The sequence below is a fragment of the Hemicordylus capensis genome, chromosome 4, assembly GCF_027244095.1.
Source record: "Hemicordylus capensis ecotype Gifberg chromosome 4, rHemCap1.1.pri, whole genome shotgun sequence".
NCBI classification, from domain to species: Eukaryota; Metazoa; Chordata; class Lepidosauria; order Squamata; family Cordylidae; genus Hemicordylus; species Hemicordylus capensis.
Genome location: NC_069660.1, coordinates 97,069,475 through 97,090,895, shown reverse-complemented (window position 1 = coordinate 97,090,895; position 21,421 = coordinate 97,069,475).

Sequence of the window (21,421 nt, the reverse complement as noted above, 5' to 3'; positions counted from 1 at the left end):
GAGCTTTCCCGGACAGCAGGCTTAACTGTGGGTTTTCTACAAGGCCTTACTGCGAGTTCGAAGTTGCCCACCCCCCCCCCAATGATGCAAATGGTGAATTTTGTCACCCCAGATAAAGACCGGGTTACATTCTAATATGCGATGAAAAACCCAAATTGTGTGTGAAGTGCTCCCTGATAGCTTGCAGGGACTTCGGGGTAAATTTGGCCGATAGGTGAATGCACACCCGGAGATTTAAAGCAGGTTCACACATTTCAGGTGTATGCATGGAATATAAATATGTCTTTTGCAATATCTAAATAGGTTCCTATTGGGACACTCCTGTATTTGTGTGCAGTGGTTGCCACTCCTGCACCTGGGTTGGCCCTACCGTGCTGGCGTAAGCTACACCAGCCAGCAGATCTGAACACTATTAAAGTAACAATTAATTTATCCTTACCCCTTCACTCATATTTTGCTGAGTGAAGGGGGAACTTTTTAGATTTTTTGCCTCAGGCACCAAAATGTCTTGGGCCAGTCCTGCCTGTGCATCATCTTCCTCTTCAACCCAATAAGAGTAGTCCAGGATATTCATTTGCAAAAGCAAACTGTTGATAAGAACTGCCAACATTTGGGCAGACCTCATGGCTTCAATGAGATATGTTTAAGGGCAAAGGAGAGCAGATATCGTGCATGTTGTATACAAGCATATAGGTGTATTCTTCACTATAGTTGGCCAAATGACCTCATGGATCTGGAAAGGAACTACTAGAAATCTATGTGGAGTTCATAGGAGAACATATGTTTCTCTCCCTCAAGGTTCCTGCATCAAAGATAGTAACTGTGTCTTCCTAGAAATTCCTCTGTCAATGCCACACAGGAATGGATTTGAAAAATTAAAGAAGCAGGGGTTCCATGCGCAAGCATTACACATGTTTCTGAATCCTTGTTTCCAATACAACATTTTAAATGGAGACTCAGTAGATCTCAGTACAGTGAAATCTGTTGTATCCTAGGGTCATCCTTAGTTTCAGATGTTACATCCAGGGGCAGCTCCCTCGTCAGGCCAAGTGAGGCGATTGCCTCAGGGGGCAAGTACACCACAGGGTGGTGGCTGTGCCATGGGATGGTCGGTGTGGGCCTCTCACCACTATCCCCCAGCATCACCCAATCTGTCTGCTGCCACCACCCCTGCTTCATCTCCACTGCCACTTTCCATCTCTTCACTTTTTCCTCCTTGCTGGTCATACTGCACAGCCCCCTGGGCCAGAAGCCCAGTGCTGATCACTTCCCTTCTTCTGCGGGCTGGCCTCTTCAGCAGTGCATTCTGTCCTCTGGCCGGTGCTGCTGCTGCTTGCTCTAGCATGTAGCAGGCATCCACCTTCACCAGCTGGTCTGTCTCTCACTGCCACAGCTGCTCCTGTGCACTCCCTCTCCTCTCCATCAAACCTGTCTGCTTTGTTTTATATGCAAATTGGAGGAGACACCGTGAAAATGTTTGGTGGTGGAAGCAGGGACAGAGAGAGTGTGTAACAATGGCAGTGAGAGACAGATCAGCCAGTGGAAGTGGAAGCCCATTGCTTGTTACCTCAAGCAGTGGTGCTAGTCAGAGGACAGAACAACATATCACTGAACTGACCAGCAAGGGAAAGAAGGGCAGCAAACAGAGCTGGCCTAGGCCTAGGGTGGGTGGTCAGTCCAGTGGTTGGGGATGCGGTCAGTGAAGTGGAGACAGGACAGCACCAACAGTTGGCTCACCCAGGGGGTGGGATGGTGCACTGCAAATCTCCTCCAAGTGCCTCCAAGAAAACAGGCAAGAAGTCATCTCTGGCTACATCCAAAGAAGGGATTCAAAAGCTCGAATGATTTGCACTTCTGAAATCTTCACTTCTTTTGAGCACTCAAATCTGCTTGCAAAGAAAACTTAGCAAAACTTAGCACCTCTTCAAATGTTCACAAAAAGAATACAGTCATCTTTCATCAGCTGCAGTTTTCCCAATTGTGGATTTGAGTATCTGCAATTAGGAAAATGAGACCTCCCCAGCCAACCATGACTCAAGTATTTGAGGTTTGGCGGTGAGGGGTTTTTTTGTGTGTTTGTTTTTAGAGGCCAGTTTTTCATGGGGTTGGGGGGGGTCATTTCCGGGGTCAGGGAGCATTTCCAGGGGTCATGGGATCATATTCTTACTGCATTGTACTTGGAAAACTGCCACTGTGAGGAGGTGGCATAGCGGGGACGGTGGCGAGAGTTCTACCTGCCTCCCAAACGGGCACTGGAGGAGGCAAAGAGTTGGGCACTGGAGAGTCAGGTACTGGGGAGTCAGGAGTTGCTGGAGGTGGCGCAAAAGAGCTCCTTACACAGGCCCACCTTCCTCCCAAATGATATAGATCGGGCTGATTTGGCCCATTTGGGGCTTCTGCGTGCATGCACAGAGACCCAAAATCGGCCCGATCTGTATCATTTGGGAGGAAGGCGGGCCTGTGAAAGGAGCTCTTTCGCGCCATCTCCAGTAACTCCCGACTCCCCAGCACCAGACTCTCCGCTGCCTCCAGCACCCGTTTGGGAGCTAGGCAGAGCTCTCGCCAACATGTGTCATGCGCTCACTCGACGGGAGATGCTGGCCAGAAATATATGGTGCAATAGCCAGTAGCTCAAGTTCCAGTTTTACTGCTAAATAGTCAGGTTTAACAGTCTCACCAGGAGTACAAAAGAGGAGTGAGAAGCCTAAATTCCAAAGTCACAAGCTCTGACAAAAGCTCCAAGCAGATTTGATGTGTTGTTTCCAGCAGTTTGTTCAAGGCACAGGCTGCCCTATTTATAGTCAGCACTTAATAAACACTCCACCCCCGCCAGCTGCCATAGATTCAATCTAGCTCCTGCTGTCTTCTCACCAGCCGATTACTCCTCCGTAATTCCCTCACCTGGTGCTGACGTTTCCCCCCATCTGCATCCTCGAGGAGATAGTGGCCGTTCCAACTCTGGCTCAGATCCTCACCCTTCTCTCCAACGATCACCTGGCCCTGCTGGTCCCTCCTGCGCCAAACACTCACCCTGGCCTGTCTCAATTACCTCCCCATTCACATCACCGGCCTGCTCCTCCTCAGGCGCCTCCCCACTTTCTGGTAAGTCGCCTGCCTCCCACTCCTCTCCAGTGTCCTCGAGTGGGGGCATGACAACATGCCCGCTATGCTACTGCATCACAGCAGCAGTTTTACAAGTACGGTACAGTAAGAAACTTATTCCCCAAACTTCCCCTCCTCAGCCCTTTAAAGCTTAATCCGTACCTGTCAGGGGGTGATTTTCAGAGGTTCGGGGGGATTTTTCTGCTTTTTACTTTGTTTTTCAGCCGCGATTCCCCTAATCCCCTGTTTCCAAATGTTTTCTATGTCGCCCCAACTGCGAATTCACCAACCACGAGGTTTTCCTGGAACTGAACCCTTGCAGGTGTCAAGGGACGACTGTATTCTCTTTTTAAAAGTAAAGTGTGCCATTGAGTCAGTGTTGACTCCTGGCGACTCCAGAGCCCTGAGGTTGTCTTTTGGTAGAATACAGGAGGGGTTTACCATTGCCTCCTCCCTTGCAATATGAGATGATGCCTTTCAGCATCTTCCTATATCGCTGCTGCCCAATATAGATGTTTTCCATAGCCTGGGAAACATACCAGCGGGGATTTGAACCGGCAACCTCTGGCTTGCTAATCAAGTCATTTCCCCGCTGCGCCATTAGGTGGTGTATTCTCTTTTTAATTATATATTTATCAATTGATTGATTGATTGATTGATATACCACTTTTCATTAAAATCATCTCAAAGCAGTTTGCAATGTAGTTAAAACAATGCACAATTAAAGCCAATTTATGGCTCATCCCTAATGTTAACTGTGCATTATCCATTGTTCACTTTCTCCTTTGAATATCATGTGGTTTATCACAGAAATTCAGATCACATTCACAATACACCAAACAATCAATCTTAACCCTGCCTTCACTTATTAATTATCTGTACTAATGGCCATCATGCAACTACATGTTTTCCGGCAGCAGTGCAAATTACTCTGAAATAGGTTAAAATACTCTAAGGCAACATGCCCAAAGATAGATGAATATCTGAAAGTGTCTCAGATGCCTGAATCATGAACACTCAACTTGTGACTTAAAGGTAGACTGTGTGCTGCAAGCACTCAATGTTCTAGTTTTATGATGCCTCTTTTAGCTGCTTAACTGTTATTGGGTTATTTGTATTTTTAAATTGTTACGTTATTGTTGTTTTCCCTTCCTTTGTAAACTGCCCTGGAAATGTTGATTGAAAGATACATTGCAAAATTTTTAAATAATTCCAGATCTGGGAAATTGTGAGTGAGGTGTTGCCAGAACTTGCTAAGAGAAACTTCAGATTTCTTTTCAACTGCAGATCTGATACGTAATGGATACAACTGGATGGAGTGATGTCATATCCTGGCTTCAAGCCAACAACAGCCTCCTGACCTGTACATGTGTTGGGACTCATGTACAGTGAGAAGCACTTGAGAAGCAACCAGTTCATTGATCTATACATACACACATGGGCTTTTTCCTTACTACACAAAGTACAATAAATAACGGAAATGCTACCAGACACATCTTAAATCAGCTTTCAGAAGCTGTACAGCTAAATCCACATGAACTCCTGGGACATTCCAACAGAATATATCTTATCCAATGCATTGATATGGGCTTTGCCATGTGTACTCTAAAACTAAAAGACCAAAATGGTCTTATTTGGCTCTCTAAGCTAGGCTTCTCATGGATTTGTGCTTATCTACTCCTGCACCAACAGAATTACAAAACTTTCTAGCACAGTTAATGATCTATGAAGCGATAGCTTTGTATTTTAATAAATGTTTTCCTTTTCTATGGTCAGAGTTTGTATGTTTCCCAGAATATTGCTCAAAGACTTTTTGCAATTAAAAATACAATAATAAGTTTAATCTGGGGAAAATGTAGCCTTGTGGCATTGGGCGAACTTCATAGGAATTCCCAAAGACCATGAAAAATAAAATACAGCCTTGTGAAATGTTAACTAACAAGGGCTGATGCCAAAGTTCATGTTCTTTATAAAAAACAGTGATTTTAATTCTACAATTCTCCAGATCTTAACACATTGATCCTTAAAGTTGTCTGCCACCCGAAGTCCTGTTTTTTTCCAGAGAACCTTGGACCAGTGGGTTTAAAAAAAATCCCCTTGAGCAAAGTTGGCTGAACTTGAAATTGGCTGAACTTATTTTATTGAGCTGTCTGACCAGTATACACTGAGATCTGTATTATATGGAATTTAGCTGTAGAACAACGAAGGATCAATCTTTGTGAGGATACAGCTATCCAGGTGAAAATAAGCTAGATATATCCCTAAAGATGGTTCCCTCTTTTTAATTAGGCAAGAAATCTGGACTGCATGCTGATCCCAAGAGAAGCAAGAGAAAGAGATTATATAAGAGATTGGGTCTCTAAGGGGACCCAGTCCCAGAAATGAGATAGTTTATGATAAGGGAATATGCAGCACATGGCAGATAGAACGGGTGCAAGAGTGAACTTGTTCCAGCAACAAACACCTGAACTATGTTACATATGTTGGTGCAACATAGTGGCATTTGCAAAGGGTAGTTTCCTCAGAACAAGCTTTGTAGGGGGCAATGAATTTAGTGAAGGTGTTCTACTCCATCAAGGCAGTACCCCCATGCCAAGTCTTCACTACTGAGCAAGTTGAAATCCAGATCCATGTTCATCTTGGCGCTTTCCAGTTAGCTGTTCAACAGCGGAAAAATGCTTCCGTTCAGGCAAATCACATTCAAAACGTAAATAGCAAAGTGCCCAGCAGGGGGAGCAGTCTCACAAAAGCTAATAACCCCCCAAAACAGCAAGTTTTTTATGCCAGATATACAACATTATAGCACTATGTCACAGCAATTAAATTCGAAATAAGGCATTGGAAATATGAACGGCACCCTGCTGTCAGCGTAGGAACTGCGGTGTCACAACACAGGAAGTGTGGAAGCACACTTCAGAGATTTGTCGTGACCCCACTGCAGAATGTAATCTGGAAAGCACTCAGGTCTGTTACCTGTTCCTGGTGTCACAGAATGAACAAGAGCTCGTTCTCTGTTATAAAGCCTTGAAATGTATCATGGGCACCATTGAACAGCTCTGGCAAAGGCACATCTGGTCTTGCTCCTACACCTTGTGATAGGAGATAACTCATGCTCAGCAAGATGGGCAGCCAATTGGCCTGAAGCTGTTGATTCACAGAGTGTGGAGAACTGATCATGGGTTCATTTTGGGGGTGTTCTCCATTATTCCTCTTTTGGGAAGGAACTCTGAAAAGGATTGTGAGGAGTCTGGACAAATTAGGCCTAAGGGCAGACAATTTTCATAGAGTTGGACAGGAAGACTGCAGGCAGATGGCCTGAAGACAAGCCAGGAAGAAGCAAAGGAATAACCAGGTATCTTCTCCTAGCAACAAGCTGTCAGACTGAGGTAGCCAGCCAGCTTCAAACTCTTATAATTCTTGGTGGCACCAGACTGGCCCTCCCATACAACCTAACCTCTCAAGCCAGCAAGATTACAGGTTGCTGAGTTTTCCAGCTGGAATCGCCTGCAGTTCACCCTCTGATCAGTGGCACAGCACATCCCACAACCTTACGGGCAGGTTGTCTGAATCCCCCTTTTGACATGCCTCTCTCCTGCTTGCTCTGCTTCACCACTTTAATATACTGAAGTGGTTCAGTAGTGTAAACAAGAAGTCCTTACAAAATGAAATATTTGCAGGTGCAATCTTTGTAAAATGATTCTACAAGATACTGAAGTGTGGAAAAGCAATCTAGTACTGTGCAATTCTTGCAACAATTAATCTCAAAATTACTTGTATTAAGTTTCAGTTTTCTGTCGGTGTTTCCCAAAACCTTTTTCCTCCATTCACTCACTCACAAAATACTTTGGTCCCTATTGTCTTTACACAAAACTTCAGAAACATAGACTAATGTTCAGTTCCTGCTCAAACAATTCCAATTCAGAATGAAATGCCTAGAGATAGAAAGCATGCCAAAAAGAATGGAAGAGAGATCTGTCATATTCCCACCTGTATCTTATTTGTTGTTCTCATATAAAGTCCCCCAGTTTCATTCCAAATGCTTTATCAAGCCATTATACAATATCCGGCTTCTGTTATTGCACATCGGCGAGTACAGGAAATAGTGGTGTTGCAAAGTTCTGGCTTCTTGTTACTGAAAGCAGCATGGCCTGAGACTTAGCTGTCAGCCATGTAACCAGATTCCTTACACTCAGAAAAAAAATTTAGTGTGCTCAAATGTGATTTCCATGTGATCATCTGCTGGCAGCCAACTTCGCCCACAAATTTACTCATGCCCACATAAATAGGATATTTCAGTCCATCTAGGCTACATATGAAGTGTGAAAGATAGAAACGTGCTGTAATTGCTGAAGTCAATTGCTTTAAAGGCCATTTTCCCCCAGGAGCTAACTGTGATGCCAGCTCTAACATAACTTGCAATGCAGAATTTAATGTACATCTGTGTTAATACAGGAACAAGTTCTCTGTACCTCCAGATGTTATACAAATTAACATCAGACTCTTATAGCAAAATCCTATGAACATTTACCCAGAAGTAAATCACACTGGGTGACATCCAGAGTAATGTTGTGTGCACACTACAAGGAACGGGCAATTTTCACTTACCTCCTCTTCCCTCTGCAATCCACAGTGCCTCCCAACAATATGTCCCCAAGGATTGTGCAATCCTCCAGAACATATTTTCAGGAGGCACAGTGGGCTGCAGAGGGAAGGGGAAATCTGCAAAAATCTTCTCTTCCCTATAGCACACATGCAGTGTTACTCTAAACATGCAGTTACTGTGTTCAATAAGATTTACTTCCAGGAACATAATTGCAGCCTTGCAACCTGCTGCTATCAAGTGCTGGAAATGTCAACAAATAAATGGGTTGAAAACACATCACAGATATCTTTGAGAACTACTCAAGGCTGATGTATTACGCAGAGTGAATGCCCTCCAGTAGAAAAAAAAAAAGAATGGAGCACAAGATAACTTGGTGACCTTGCATGATACATGACCTACAAAAGAGAATGGTTAGCATTCCAAAGAATAGCTCCAGATTAGAAAAGATGTTGTCAAGAATATTATAAAAGACATCCAATTTAACAGAGGCTGAGAGCAAGAGAGAAAGGGATACATAGTCTCTATATAAGACAACAATATTATTATCCAGTATTATCCAATAGTGCCATCTGGTGGAACTACATAAGAATTAAGAAGGTCAAGTAAAACACACAATTTGGCACAAACAATATTAGAATTAGTGAATTTTGACTGATTCAGGAAAGTGGATGGTCATAGTTACTACATCCTAGTTAATAAATCAGTTAAACTTGTTTCCCTAGAACAAGACGACTGCATTCATTTAGAAGGGTAAATTTAAATTACTCACAGTATGCAATTTTTAACTTCTACATTGGATCGAGAAATAGAGTCATTAAGGTTGTTCACATGACCATTTGGACACTACCTACCTTCCCCTACACCAGAGCTGCTCAACTTCAGCCTTTCTGTAGATGTTGGCCTACAATTCCCATAATCCCGGGCTATTGGCCACTGTGGCTGGCAATGATGGGAATTGTCGTTCAAAAACAGCTGGGAGGCCTAAGTTGAGCAGGCCTGCCCTACACAATCCTCACCACTCCCAAACTCTGCCGTCCCACGTGCCCACACATGAGCAATCCCAGCGCATTGAGGGGGTGGGGGGAGCAGGCTGCGTCCTCCCATTTCCCACAATTACCATCCCCACAGTCCCGTATTATGCAGGAAGTCCCGTATCTGAGGCAAAAATATCTTGTCCTGTAAAGGACACTGTTTTGCCCATATTATTTACATAGCCTGGGGCTCTCCCTCAATGCATTTACATTGAGCCCTTTGTAGTCTGGGTGAAGTCCATATTACAATGTGAAAGAAACAACAAAGTTCACACAAAAAGTCCCAATGGTTCTGCAAACTTGCATGAGCAATTGACTGGGTTTATTTACATCCTGCAAGTTGCTAATCATTTACTTATCGAATGTAAATAGACCCACAGACTCCTGCTATTACTGACTTGCCGCTTTTGGCAGATAAAGCAGGCTTTCAGTGCGGCTTTCAGTGACAGCCCTGGCAAGATGGAGTGGGGATGTAGCGTGTGTGTGTTGTGTGTGTGTGTAAACCTGGGGAATTCTCTCAATTTTTCACCTGACATTTGCTACATGTCTAAGTGGGACGGTCTGTGTGAACAAAAAGCTTTGTGAAATAATGGGGCTTGCTTGTGCTGTTCTGTTGTTGTTGTTTAACAAATGCATCACTAGTCAGGCTTCTGATTACCTCTGGGATGACCCCACCCCCCAGATACCCCCCCAAGACACACCCACACACAATTATGTCCCATATTCAGGCAATGGAATGTTGGCAGCCCTACCCACAATGCACCGCACAAGGAGCACGGTGCATTGAGGAATTACTCACTGCCAGCCTGCTCCTTCTTCTCAGGCTTTATGGAAGCTCTGGCTGCCAACAGCCCAAGCTTCCACATAACCAGTCGGTGAGGTAGGAGCACACACACTTCCTCCTACCTGATTTTTAGCCCAGGTTTAAAAACTGGGCTACCTGGTACAGGAGTACCAGGGTTGGGAATGATCCCGGTAGTTCTCATGACCATCCCCTACTCAGGCTTCAGTGCCTCTACCTGGTAGGGCTAGTCATGAGAACTACCTCATTGTCATTCAGACATGCATCCCAAATTTTGCGGATGTGACTTTTTTTTTTTTAAAGAATATGAACTATTTATCATCTAGGACAAAATTTTGTCAACATATCTATATTTTCCCAGTGTCCCAACTAAGTAGTAGTGTTGCTGTATTTTCCCAAAGTTCCTGTGGCTTCAAAAACATAATGAACCTGAAGTATAGTATTGTGTGTGTGTGCTGTTTTTCACCCCTGGAGCTAGTGCTTTTCCCCAGGAAAGGATAATGTGACATTTCCCTATCCAGAGCTGCAGATTCGTTGCTTATCTGTAACATGCACTAAAATGAAACCAACTCCATCCCACCAAGGGAAGGAGAGAATGGCAATTTGCCAATGCAATGCTAGATGGGTGGACCAACTACACTCCCCTCGTAGAGGAGCCACAAAATATACGTCCTTATTAGAAGTAATGAAGTACATTCTGCTCATTTTACCACTCAGTCACAGTGAAACTACAAAAGGTAATTTTAATTGATATTTTAAAACACTGAGACCAAACACAGATAGCATTTATATATAATATGTCTCACACCATTATAAACAGACACACATGAGAAATTAAGTAATTATTTCAAGGGGGGAAACATATGTAATTATAGCTGATTATGCCCATTTAAAAGAATCACAAGTTATATTGTGCATCTTTAGGAAATCTGATATGTAGTTAACAGTTACTTTCCAAGCTTTGGAGATGGAATGACATTTTTGGCATGCCAGAAATGAAAATAAAGTTAGTGACTCCCAGGTTTTCCTCAGCTATTATAATTTATTTTCTACTTTCTGGTGCTTTGCTTAGGTGGTCCTTCTCCCACCCCCACCCCCACCATCAATAGTTTGTTAAGATTTCTCATTAGCCATAACAATATATGATAATGAAATGAAGAGAAATATCACTAAAATTAAAACAAAAAACATACAGTTTGCAAAACAAATATATATGTCTTTGAATGGCACAAAACTACCATGCACAAAAAAGAAGGTCCTTGCTTATCTTTCTGTGGCAACGTGGAAACGGCACACTGAGTGACTACCAAAGATATGGAAATTTGCTGACTAAATGAATACAGCATACGGAATAAGAAAACCAGACATAAGAACTCAGGGCCAATTGGAAAAGCAAAGTGTTATCCTCAGGAAATGTTCTCTACTTCAAGGCTGCAAGCACAACTGTTGAGAGTGAACTGAAATTCTAATAAAACCTTCGGTACTGTTTTGTTGTGTGTTTTCCAAACTTAGTCTGGATGTCGGTTGTTTGTCTAGCCATGAAAGTCTGAGCAGTGTACCAGGCACAATTGTCAGAGTTTGGGCATACAGCCACACAGGCCGGACCCAAGCCCAGCCAGGGTCTAAGAAAGTGGACCAAGCTGTCCCTGCTCCCAATCCTCAATTCCCCCCATAAGCCCTGCTGACTCCAGCTTGGTACACAAAATGCAACCAGTAACAACTTGTCCCAGGGGCATAGCTATAATTGAGCGAAAGGGTTCAAAGAACACGGGCCCCCAGCTCCTGAGGGCCTTCCAGCTCCATCCCTCCTTATTTTCTTCATTGTCTCCCTCACTCTGGGGGGCCACCAGAGAGAGGGATGAATACGGGCCCCCTCTCCCCTAGCTATGCCCCTGACTTGTCCTCCCTGACCGGAACCTTGACACATTTCCATCCCACCTCCTGCATCCCTCTTTCTCTTCTCCTCAGCATATGAAAAACATTGAAGAGCCACTTCTCTACCCCACAGCCCAGACCCTGATACCTTTCCCCTTCATTCTCTCCTTATCTGGTGTGAGGGCAGTGGCAACTGCTACCACCACTCATGTTCCTTTGTCTCTTTCACAGGGAATGGAGCAACACTTCACAAACCCTGTTGCTCTATACTGCCCACTGCAGAAAGGAAGAGTGAGGAAATTAAAAGCCCCAAGATAGACACAGAGGAGTGGTGGCAGTAGGGACCCAATGGATGCGGGAATGCTCCTGCCCCGGTGCCTCCAGGTCACTGGCTGAGGCAACTGCCCTAGGGCTCATGGAAGGCACAGCCCTGCAAGCACATAAGAGGCTAACGTTTAATGGAATTACCCAAGTTGTCGGCAGAGGTTTTGCTTTCAAGTTTGTTCAGTTCTTTAAATACGTTAAATGCTTTAAAGTTTTGTTCAATTATGGTGTGTTAGACTGCTATCAAAGGCATAGGAATCATAGAATTCTGGCCAATAAAACAGTAGCAATCCTACCAATCAACTGCTACCAAATGTTAAAGGTAGGAGTTAATGCCTTTCTTAGCTCCATTCCTGAAAGTCTAACAGGTAGTTACAAAGCATCTGAAACATTGCTTGTCAATAATAGGTTTCATGAAGAAATTAAATTTAGCATTTGCACCAACAGGGATTTTTAACAGTCTTTTAATGCTCTCTTCAAACTTCTGAAATTCAGCGCCAAACCACATGTGGTGCAGGAGGTCTTTAACCTCTTCACTTTTTTTCTATTTTAAAAGAGATGCGTGGGGCTCTGCATTTTATTGTAGTCAGCACTGGGGGCAAGGGGGGAAAGGGAAAGGGGCTGCTTAATGCTTTGCGCAGGTGCCATTTTCAAAATCAAAATTTCCTCTCCTTCTGTTTAGATCAGTGAAATGGCACATGGAGGAAAAGAAGACTTCCTCCCTCAGTGCTGATTGTCTAGTCAAATGCAAAGCCCCATACATTTTAAAGCAGAAAACAAAAAGTACTAATTAAAACTAACAGTGTACATTCCATTTCTTTCAATATGAGGAATGTTACAATGCTCCAAGGAGGTGATGTGGAATGGCTTACTGTCTATCGCCAGTCCACATCGGATTTAACTATATTAATTACTTAATACTGCAAATTTGGTCTATATTGAACTGCAAACATGAGCTGTAAAAGAGCAGAACAAATAATTTCACAGCCACCATCATGTTTCAGGATAGCAGACTGCAATAAAAATACCCCTGTTTGGATCGCCTAACGCCCTCTCTCCCATGTACTGTAAGCTTGGTCTGTAAATACGTAAATGTAAATACAAATAATACAAATAAATGTAAATGTAAATACATAAATGGTTATTGTGGTGGACACACAGACATAGTGATCTCATAAACCTTCTTCTTTTCACAAAGCAGGCTAAACAATTGAAAATAAGATCATGGGTTTCCTGCATCATGTGGTTTGGTCCCTTTCAAGACTATTTATTTATTTTATTATTTACACTTGCATACCATTTTCCAACTAAAACTCTCAAAGTTGAGATGATATATTAGTACATCCTGATAGTTTATCCCAAATATCTTCAAAGTTCCAGAAGAGGGCAGTGGCGTACTTAGTGAGGAAATAGATCTATCATCTTTAACTCTTAGTAATCTTCTGAAGAAATGAATTATTTCTTCCCTGGTAGCATCTTAACTTTAAAACAAAATACTTTTTTTTTTTTTTTGCTTAGTCCTGCAGTGGGGTATGTATGAAGCAAAACTATCCATTGCAATTAGTGCACACTTAGGAAGAGCACTCTCTTACTGTACCTCAGCCCCCAGTCGTTTGGCAGCACAGACTGCCTGTAGCCACGTTCAAGCTCCCAGCAGCCCAAGTCACCATAGAGACTGAGGGAAGGAGCATCCTGGCCTCGAGAAAACCTTCAGTGTACCATGCGAGTGGCATAGTTCATTGTGGGCTTTCTGGAGGCCAGGCATTCTTCCCCCAGCCTCCCTGCTGCTGTAGCGGCGCTCATCTGCAAGTGTGACATGGCAAGCAGGGCTTCAGCCGCAATCAATCGTGTGGGGGAAGGCAGGAGTGATCCTGCCTTTCCCCCATCTCTACCCAGCTCTGAGAAAAGAGGTTGTGTGTACAACCTCATTATCTCAGTAATCCTTACGACAACCATATAGTAGGCCAGTATCATTATTTCCACATTGCAGATCGGAGAGCTGATATGGAAAAAAGGTAGCTTGCCTAAGACCACCTAAATTCATAATAAAGGTAAAGTGTGCCATCGAGTCAGTGTCGACTCCTGGCGACCACAGAGCCCTGTGGTTGTCTTTGGTAGAATACAGGAGGAGTTTACGCCATTGCCATCTCCTGTGCAGTAGGAGATAATGCCTTTTAGCATCTTCCTATATTGCTGCAAAATAGAAGCAAGGTTTTAACTAGGAAGTTCCTGGTTCACAGCCTCTGCACTACAATACATTTCCCTTTATATGATTCCCAATCATCAGAAGCACTTCCATAAAAGCTAAGAGGCATCAACAACCAAAACTAGACTATGACTTGGGAATTTATGGGTTCATGCTGACTCCACCACTCTGTTTTCTATTGCCTGAGGTAGGCTGATTCTTATACTGTATACAAGAGCCCGGACTGATAGAGATGTAAGGGCACTCACCAAAACTTGGCAATCTTGCAGAAGTACTTTGAAAATTTCCTTTCTGGAATAGTGTTATCCATATCAGACTGTGTTAACTTGCACTATTTTATGTTTTGGAATACGTAATTCTGTTCCTTGTTTTAGGTATTTAATTATCTTTACCAGCCTTAATATTCAAAAAGAAGCATACTGAAACCTAAGCCAACACCACTCGCTTAGTGGCATATGCTTAAGTCCTATTACAAATCAATGTGACTTTTATGTGCTTACCAGAGCGTGAGGTATCACACATACACATAACAATGAATAATCAGAACACTGCAAGCTGCACAATGCAACGGCCCCTGAAGAACATGCACATCAGCAGCAGATTCTTGTTAAAATCTGTTCTTGTCTGATGAGCTTGCAATATGGTGATGACACTACTTCAGTCTCAAAATCAGATATAATAGATCTAACGTATCTGCCATCATTAGAATTACCTCAGCAACATTCACTGCTGCATAAGGTATGACACTCCAGGATCTGTCATCTTTGAAACACACTGCAGCTAGGGTTGCCAAACCTCAGCTTGGAGGGAATACCTGTATCTTTCAAAAGTTTACTCTTCAAGTGGAAAAGGCTGCCACTGCTGTGCTTTCCCACCATGTCTTCACCAGTCTATTAATCAGAGTTGCTAAGACAACCCAGAGAGCTGCTCTGCCTATTTAAATACCCCACCCCACCTAATGTTCCTGGAATGAGGCAGCCTCCAGTTCCTCCCCTAATCCTATTATGTGCTCATACTGACCAATATCCAGACCAATGCTGAGCTTGTGCAAACAGATTGCACTAGCACAGGGGTTTGCAATGTTTTTACAAGAGTACCTCTTCAGTTGCAAACCTTCATCTCGGATACCCCATAGAGATGGGGGGGTGCACACATGCACACACATGCACAAGTGTGAGAAAGTCAATCTCTCTCTCACACACACACTCACTCTTTTGCAGGGGCAGAGCAACCGTTGAGCAGACGGGTTCAAAGAATCTGGTTGTGAACCATGGAAGGACTGTGAGAGCCCTCCATTTCTAGCCAGCATTTGCAGGCTGGATGTATTTATTTCCTTATTTCCCTTTCTCTCCCTCCAGTGAGGGAGAGAAAGGGAAATAAATACACCCAGCCAGCAAATGCTGGCTGGAAATTCATTCCAGAGGGCTTGCGCGGGCCCTCCGGAGATCAGGCCATGCCCACATTTACATGATGTCACATGCAAGGGGCATCACTGGTGCATGTGGTGCATACACAGAGGGGCCGCCAGTGACAGGCCTCCATTCCCTGGCTCCGCCACTACTCTCACGTTGCAGTTCTGAGATAGGCTGCTCCAGTTGGTGGCTTACATCCAGACTAAGTTACTCATGAGTGCTCCCTTTGAAATTAATGAGAGAAGTAAATTTGTCCCATTAATTTCAAGACGGCTGCTTATGAGGCTGCTTATCCAGTGACTGGAGTAGCCAAATAGTGAGGTTGCACCATGGAGAGACAGAAGAGCTCAGAGCACCCCTTGGGAGCCCTTCCAGTTCCCCCAGCGTACTAGTACCCCCTGTTGGGAACCCCTGCCCTAGCATTAGCATGTTGCTCTAGCCAGATGTGCGAAGTCAGGAGTTTGCATTCCATACTAGTGTTGCACTGGTGGTAAGGTGTTTGCGCTTGCACAACAAGGTGGCAACACTTTTGCTGTGAGACCTCTTCCTCATATCTTTCTCAGGGAACTTTTGCACAAGAGCACAACTTTGAACATCCCCACAACTATGTAGCATCCCACAAAGCTGCACAACCTTTTTGTATTTACACAAATCCATTCATTGCAACCATGCATTATCTGGATGTCAGCCATTTTTTTGAATTTGATAAGAGATATACTAATAAGGTAGGGCTCTATACGTGCTTTAAAAGGGGGCGGGGTGGGGCTGTCTTGATTGAGTCAAGATAGCAATAGCAATAGCACTTACATTTATATACCGCTCTATAGCTGGAAGCTCTCTAAGCAGTTTACAATGATTTAGCATATTGCCCCCAACATTTCTGGGTACTCATTTTACCGACCTCGGAAGGATGGAAGGCTGAGTCAACCTTGCCTAAGTTGGTCACCTACTCAGTGTAGCTTGGATTATTTTAATGCCACTCTGAAACTGTGGGTTGAAACAGCTGTCTCTGAGCAAGGGCTTCTCATTTACTGTATTATACAGATCCCAAATCTCAGTTTTGTCTCAAATGGGTTCTTGAACAGGAACTATTTATTTTCCTGAGAGATTTTTTCACACCCCTAAAAAACTGAGGCCGTAAGTACATCCTTAGGCTGCCTATTGGTAAATCTGGCCCTAGCACCGTCTCTGAGCCTAAGTCCAGCTGTACTTGCAGAAGGCTACCACTTTCCCCCCTAAGGCTAATAATCTGATAAATACTCAAATGATTTTTGGATTTTAAAAACAAAAACAAAACAAAAACATGAACTCTTCTACTGACCCAATTAAAAAAAAACACATTTAAAGCAAAAAGAAAAAAAGTTACTCTTGGCTGAAAATGGGTTGCTCACATGCGAAAAACAGCTCATGAGGTTGGGGTCAGTTTCCAAACTGTTTTGTATCTTGGTCAGATACAGTAATGGTGTGAAAGAATGTCCCCTTCCCACTATATTTTGTACAGTCATCCCTGGCCAACCGCAAGGGTTACGTTCCCACAGAACCCCACGGTTGGCAAATTCATAGTTGGTGAGGCATTGAAACCACTGGAAAACAGGAGGTTAGGGGAACACAACTGCACCTAAAAATCAAGGAAAATTTCTCAAAAAACCTCACCCCAAATCACCAAAACCCCTTGAATAACAACCGAACCAGGAAGAATTACCAAGAGTCACCAAGAGGAATGAGTAGATTGAGCCATTTTTAAAAATTTCTGAGCCCCTCACCAAACCACTCAAATGCACTTTAAAATCACACACACGCACACACACCAGCAGAACACAAGAAAACCTAATGAGAAACATTCCCTACCTGACAGCCATGCAGATGGTCATGATGCTGAGGAGGAGGGGTAGGAGATGGTGGGTTGCAATTGGGGGGAAGGAGCTGTGGGAGAGGTGGAGTGGGACATGGTGGCTAAGGGAGGATTTTAAAGGGGAATAGTGGGTACCAGCACCTGATGATGATGATGATCCCTCTGTTGTGGGCAGTTCACAGCTGCTCTCCAAAGTGACAGGCCGCTCTGAAGTGCCAGGCTGCGCTCTCTTGAAAAAGCTCAGGAGGGTGGGCTGTGCCATCTTTTTCCTGAGGTCTTTTTGGACTTCTGCGTAGGGCTGAATCAATTCACTTAGTCCCCACCTGAATGTCAGGCTGCGTTGCATAAAGGGGTCCATGTCCACTACCTCAACTGCCAGCAATGAGGCACGTTCGAGGAACCTGTTTATCTTTTCATGGGTCAACTTTGCTGTGGCCCTGCAGTCTTCTTCTTCACCAGCTTCTTCCTGGTCACTGGAAGATTTGATCAGGGCCTTCAGGTCTTGCTCTGTGAGCTCCTCAGAGTATGACTTCAGGAGCTCAGCAACTTCAGCCGGTTGGATGTCCTCAAAGCCCTCGTCACCAAGTGGCCTGGCAGAAGCCACTATCCTCCCAGCCTCTTCCTCCGCAGCTGGCACAAAAGTGTTGTCCCTCACAGCCTCCTTCCACAGCTTCCTCCAACAGGTATTCAGGGTGCTGTTCCTGAGCTCATCCATCACCTCCTTGGTGATGGTCAAGGCATGGATGATGTTGTAGCCCTTCCAGGCTTCCTTCAGGGTCATGCCGGGGTTGCCATGCATCAGGTCAGCAATGTGTTCAAAGTTCTGCCTGGTGTAGTAGCTCTTGAAAGCCTGGACAATGCCTTGGCCATTGGCTGGATTAGCCACATAGTGTTTGGAGGCATGAACACCACATCCACATTGGGGTGGGCAAACAGCAGGTCCAGAGGATGCCCTGGGGCATTGTCCAACAGCAGCAGTGCCCTGAAAGCCAGGTTCTTCTCTCTCAGGTAGCACTCCACCTCATGCACAAAGCAGTCATTGAACCAGGACATGAAGATGGTGCACATTGCCCAGGCCTTTATGTTCACTCTCCAGAACACAGGAATGTGGTTCATGTTCTTCCCCTTCAGTGCCCATGGAATTCAGGGACTGGTAGACAAGCATGGGCTTGACCATCAGGCAACCTGAGGCATTGGCACAGAACAGAAGGGTCAGTCTGTCCTTTGCACTCTTGAATCCTGGAACTCTTCTCTCCTCCTTGGCGATGAAGGTGTGGTTAGGCATCCTCTTCCAAAAGAGTCGAGTCTTGTCTACATTGAAGACCTGGTTAGGCACATAGCCCTTCTCCTCGATCAGCCTCTTCAGCTCGGCAGGAAAAGTGGCTGCAGCCTCCTGGTCCACAGAGGCAATCTCCCCAACAAGCTTCACGTTGTGCAGGCTGAAGCACTTCTTGAAGTTTTCAAACCAGCCCTTGCTGGCTTGAAAATTCTTGGGGTTTCCCTCTCCAGAACTCTCCACTAGGTGCCAGTAGATTCACCACATCTTGACACAAATCATGCGGGTGCTGAGAGGGACCTTCTTCTGTGCCTGGTCCTCCATCCATATGTTCAGGGTCTTCTCTGTCTTTTCAACGTTAGGTTCTCGTGGCATGTATGAATCCTTAAGGGAGGACTGGGACCCACTGGCAACACTGGCTCTGATGGCATCCTCATTCTTCTTGATGTTGTGGATGGCCGATTCATTAACCCTGAACAACGCTATTGCTTTGGCCCTCCTTCAGGCAGTCCAAGACTTTGATTTTGTCCTCCAGGGTCATGACATTCCTTGGCTGCTTGGCCACGGCATCATCTCTTCTCTTACCTGCACACTTTTGATCCATTTTCTGAGCTAGCGCTCTCTTTCTCTCCCATCCACTCCTCTCTCCACTCTCTCCACTGATCCTCTCTCTCTCACACCTCCACTTCTCTACCTCTCCCTAAAAAAAAATTGAAGATAAAGCAGATTTTACAGCTCCCCAGCACATGCAGGCTCCCCCCAGCTGCAAAAAGTGCAAACACAGCAGTGGAGACACAGCAGCCATATAGCCCCCCGGCACATGCAGACTCGCCCCAGAACCAAACAGTGCAGACACAGCAGTGAAGACACAGCAGCCATTACACAGCCCCCAAAACATGCAGGCTCCCCCCAGCAACAAACAGTGGGATGCAGGTTCCCCACAACAGCAGTGAAAGCACAGCAGCCATTACTGTACAGCTACCAACATATCAAATCAAACCAAACCAAGCCCACTTCAGGTAAACCGGTTCAGCAGCAAATGGGGCAGCCAGGCAGGGATGGCAAGAAAGGCAGAAAGGTTCTTACCAAGCTGGTGCAGCTACCAGTATGGCCACTCACCCCCACTCCCAGCATAGCCCAAAGCACGCGTGATGCCTTCTTAGGAAGCCATGTTGCCAGTAAGCTATGTTTCAGGGGTAGTGCTACAAAGCACCCCTCTATTGGATGTCTCAGCAGCACTGGATCATGGGATCACGATCCTCGTGAACAGTTAACCTTGCCTAGTTGAAAAGACTTGGCTGAGAGCAGGTCGATAGTGCAGGCTATGCTGGCAGCATGCCTTTAGGTTGAGCTGTCAAATAGACTGAAATAGGATGTGCCTGCAACTCACTAACAAGGTATGGCCAAAGCTATTGAATCAATCAAGCTATTGATTGATTTACCCATGGAAGGTAAATCAATTGGGGAGGAATCCTCCCACCTAAGAGATAACATGAAAGGCTCTCAAGAAGGAATACAGATAAATGGCACATTTCCCAACCCGTTCATGTTAATGAATTGACTGAGAAATACCAGGAGCACCTGGAGGCACCGGAAGCTTTGCACCTGGAGACACCGGAGGCTTGAGATAAGTAAACAAACACCAGCGCACCTCACGTCCACATTTGCATAGTCGCTCTTGCCTTTGTTTGATGAGACAAACCTAGCATAATTGAGTTCAGCCCACAATAGACACTCTTGTCTTCCTTGAATTCACCCACCCTACAGGGAGGGAGAATTGCTTGGTAAATAACGATATTTGTCTCATGGCACATTTTTGGATATAAATACCTCAGCCAAAGCCACAATGACTTCGGATTCTGGAGGATTCGGTTCAGGTTCCACTTGGACTCTACAAATTTCTATAAGTAAGCTGTAGTTGCTACTGCCCCCTTGCTCTTATTATCCACTACTACTCTATGCTTTGCTTCAGAAAGAAGCCTGAGTGCCCAGCCATCGTGCACCAAATGCACCCAGGAAGGACCAGTAATAACTCCTCACATCTTCCTAAGTGCCTCCTCTGCTTCTCTTTCTACTTTCCTTCCCTCCAGGCATCTTGCACTGCAAGCCTCTAAGAAGGCTCTGATTTGGAACTCTAGCCAAATTACTACAAGCCTTTACCAAGACTCTAATTTAGAGCTTCAGTTAAATGATCAAATTGCCCTGCCCAACCTTTTGCCTTCTGTATCTCCAATTTTACCCTTAATAAATCTTTGAACTGTACCTACATCTCCTCATCCTTTCCAAATGCACCAAACTTGCTTTAATTGATACTGGAACTGAACTGCTCCCCAACCCAAACTAATTTCCCCACTTTAAGCCAAAAGCATAGTTGAGGTGTATAGCCAGCACCTTGGGCTCAAGGCTTGGGGCAGTTCTGGTAACAGCTGCCCATGTGGCAGTGGTGCGGCTCTGGCTTCCATGCATCCACAGAGGCCAGAACCATGCTGCCACCATGTGGGCAGCTTCCTAAGAAGGCATCATGTATGCTTGGGGCCACATGGGGGGTTGGGCTGCCACTTGGGGGGATATGAATCTTATTACCTCTTGCTGCCCCAACCCGGCCGCCCCTTAGCATTCCTAGGACCCCCAATCTCCTCCCCCTTTACAAGTATTAGCTGCCCAAACTGCCAAACTGGTTTGGTCAAACGGACCAGACTGGTTGGCCAGTTTGACTGAACCCATTCAGCAGCACATGGTTCAGCTTGAATTTGAGCAATTTTTGGTTCGTGCACACCTCTAGAGAAGAGTTCTCTGTGTGAAAGGTTTTGCTGCTGAGCGTTGTGAGAGGCAGAAGGCCAATACACTAGCAGTGGTGGATCGGGCAGAAACTGGGAGAGAAGGTAGCAGTGAGGGAACTGATCCTACTCTAATCTGCTAGGCCTTGGCAGAGAAGGCC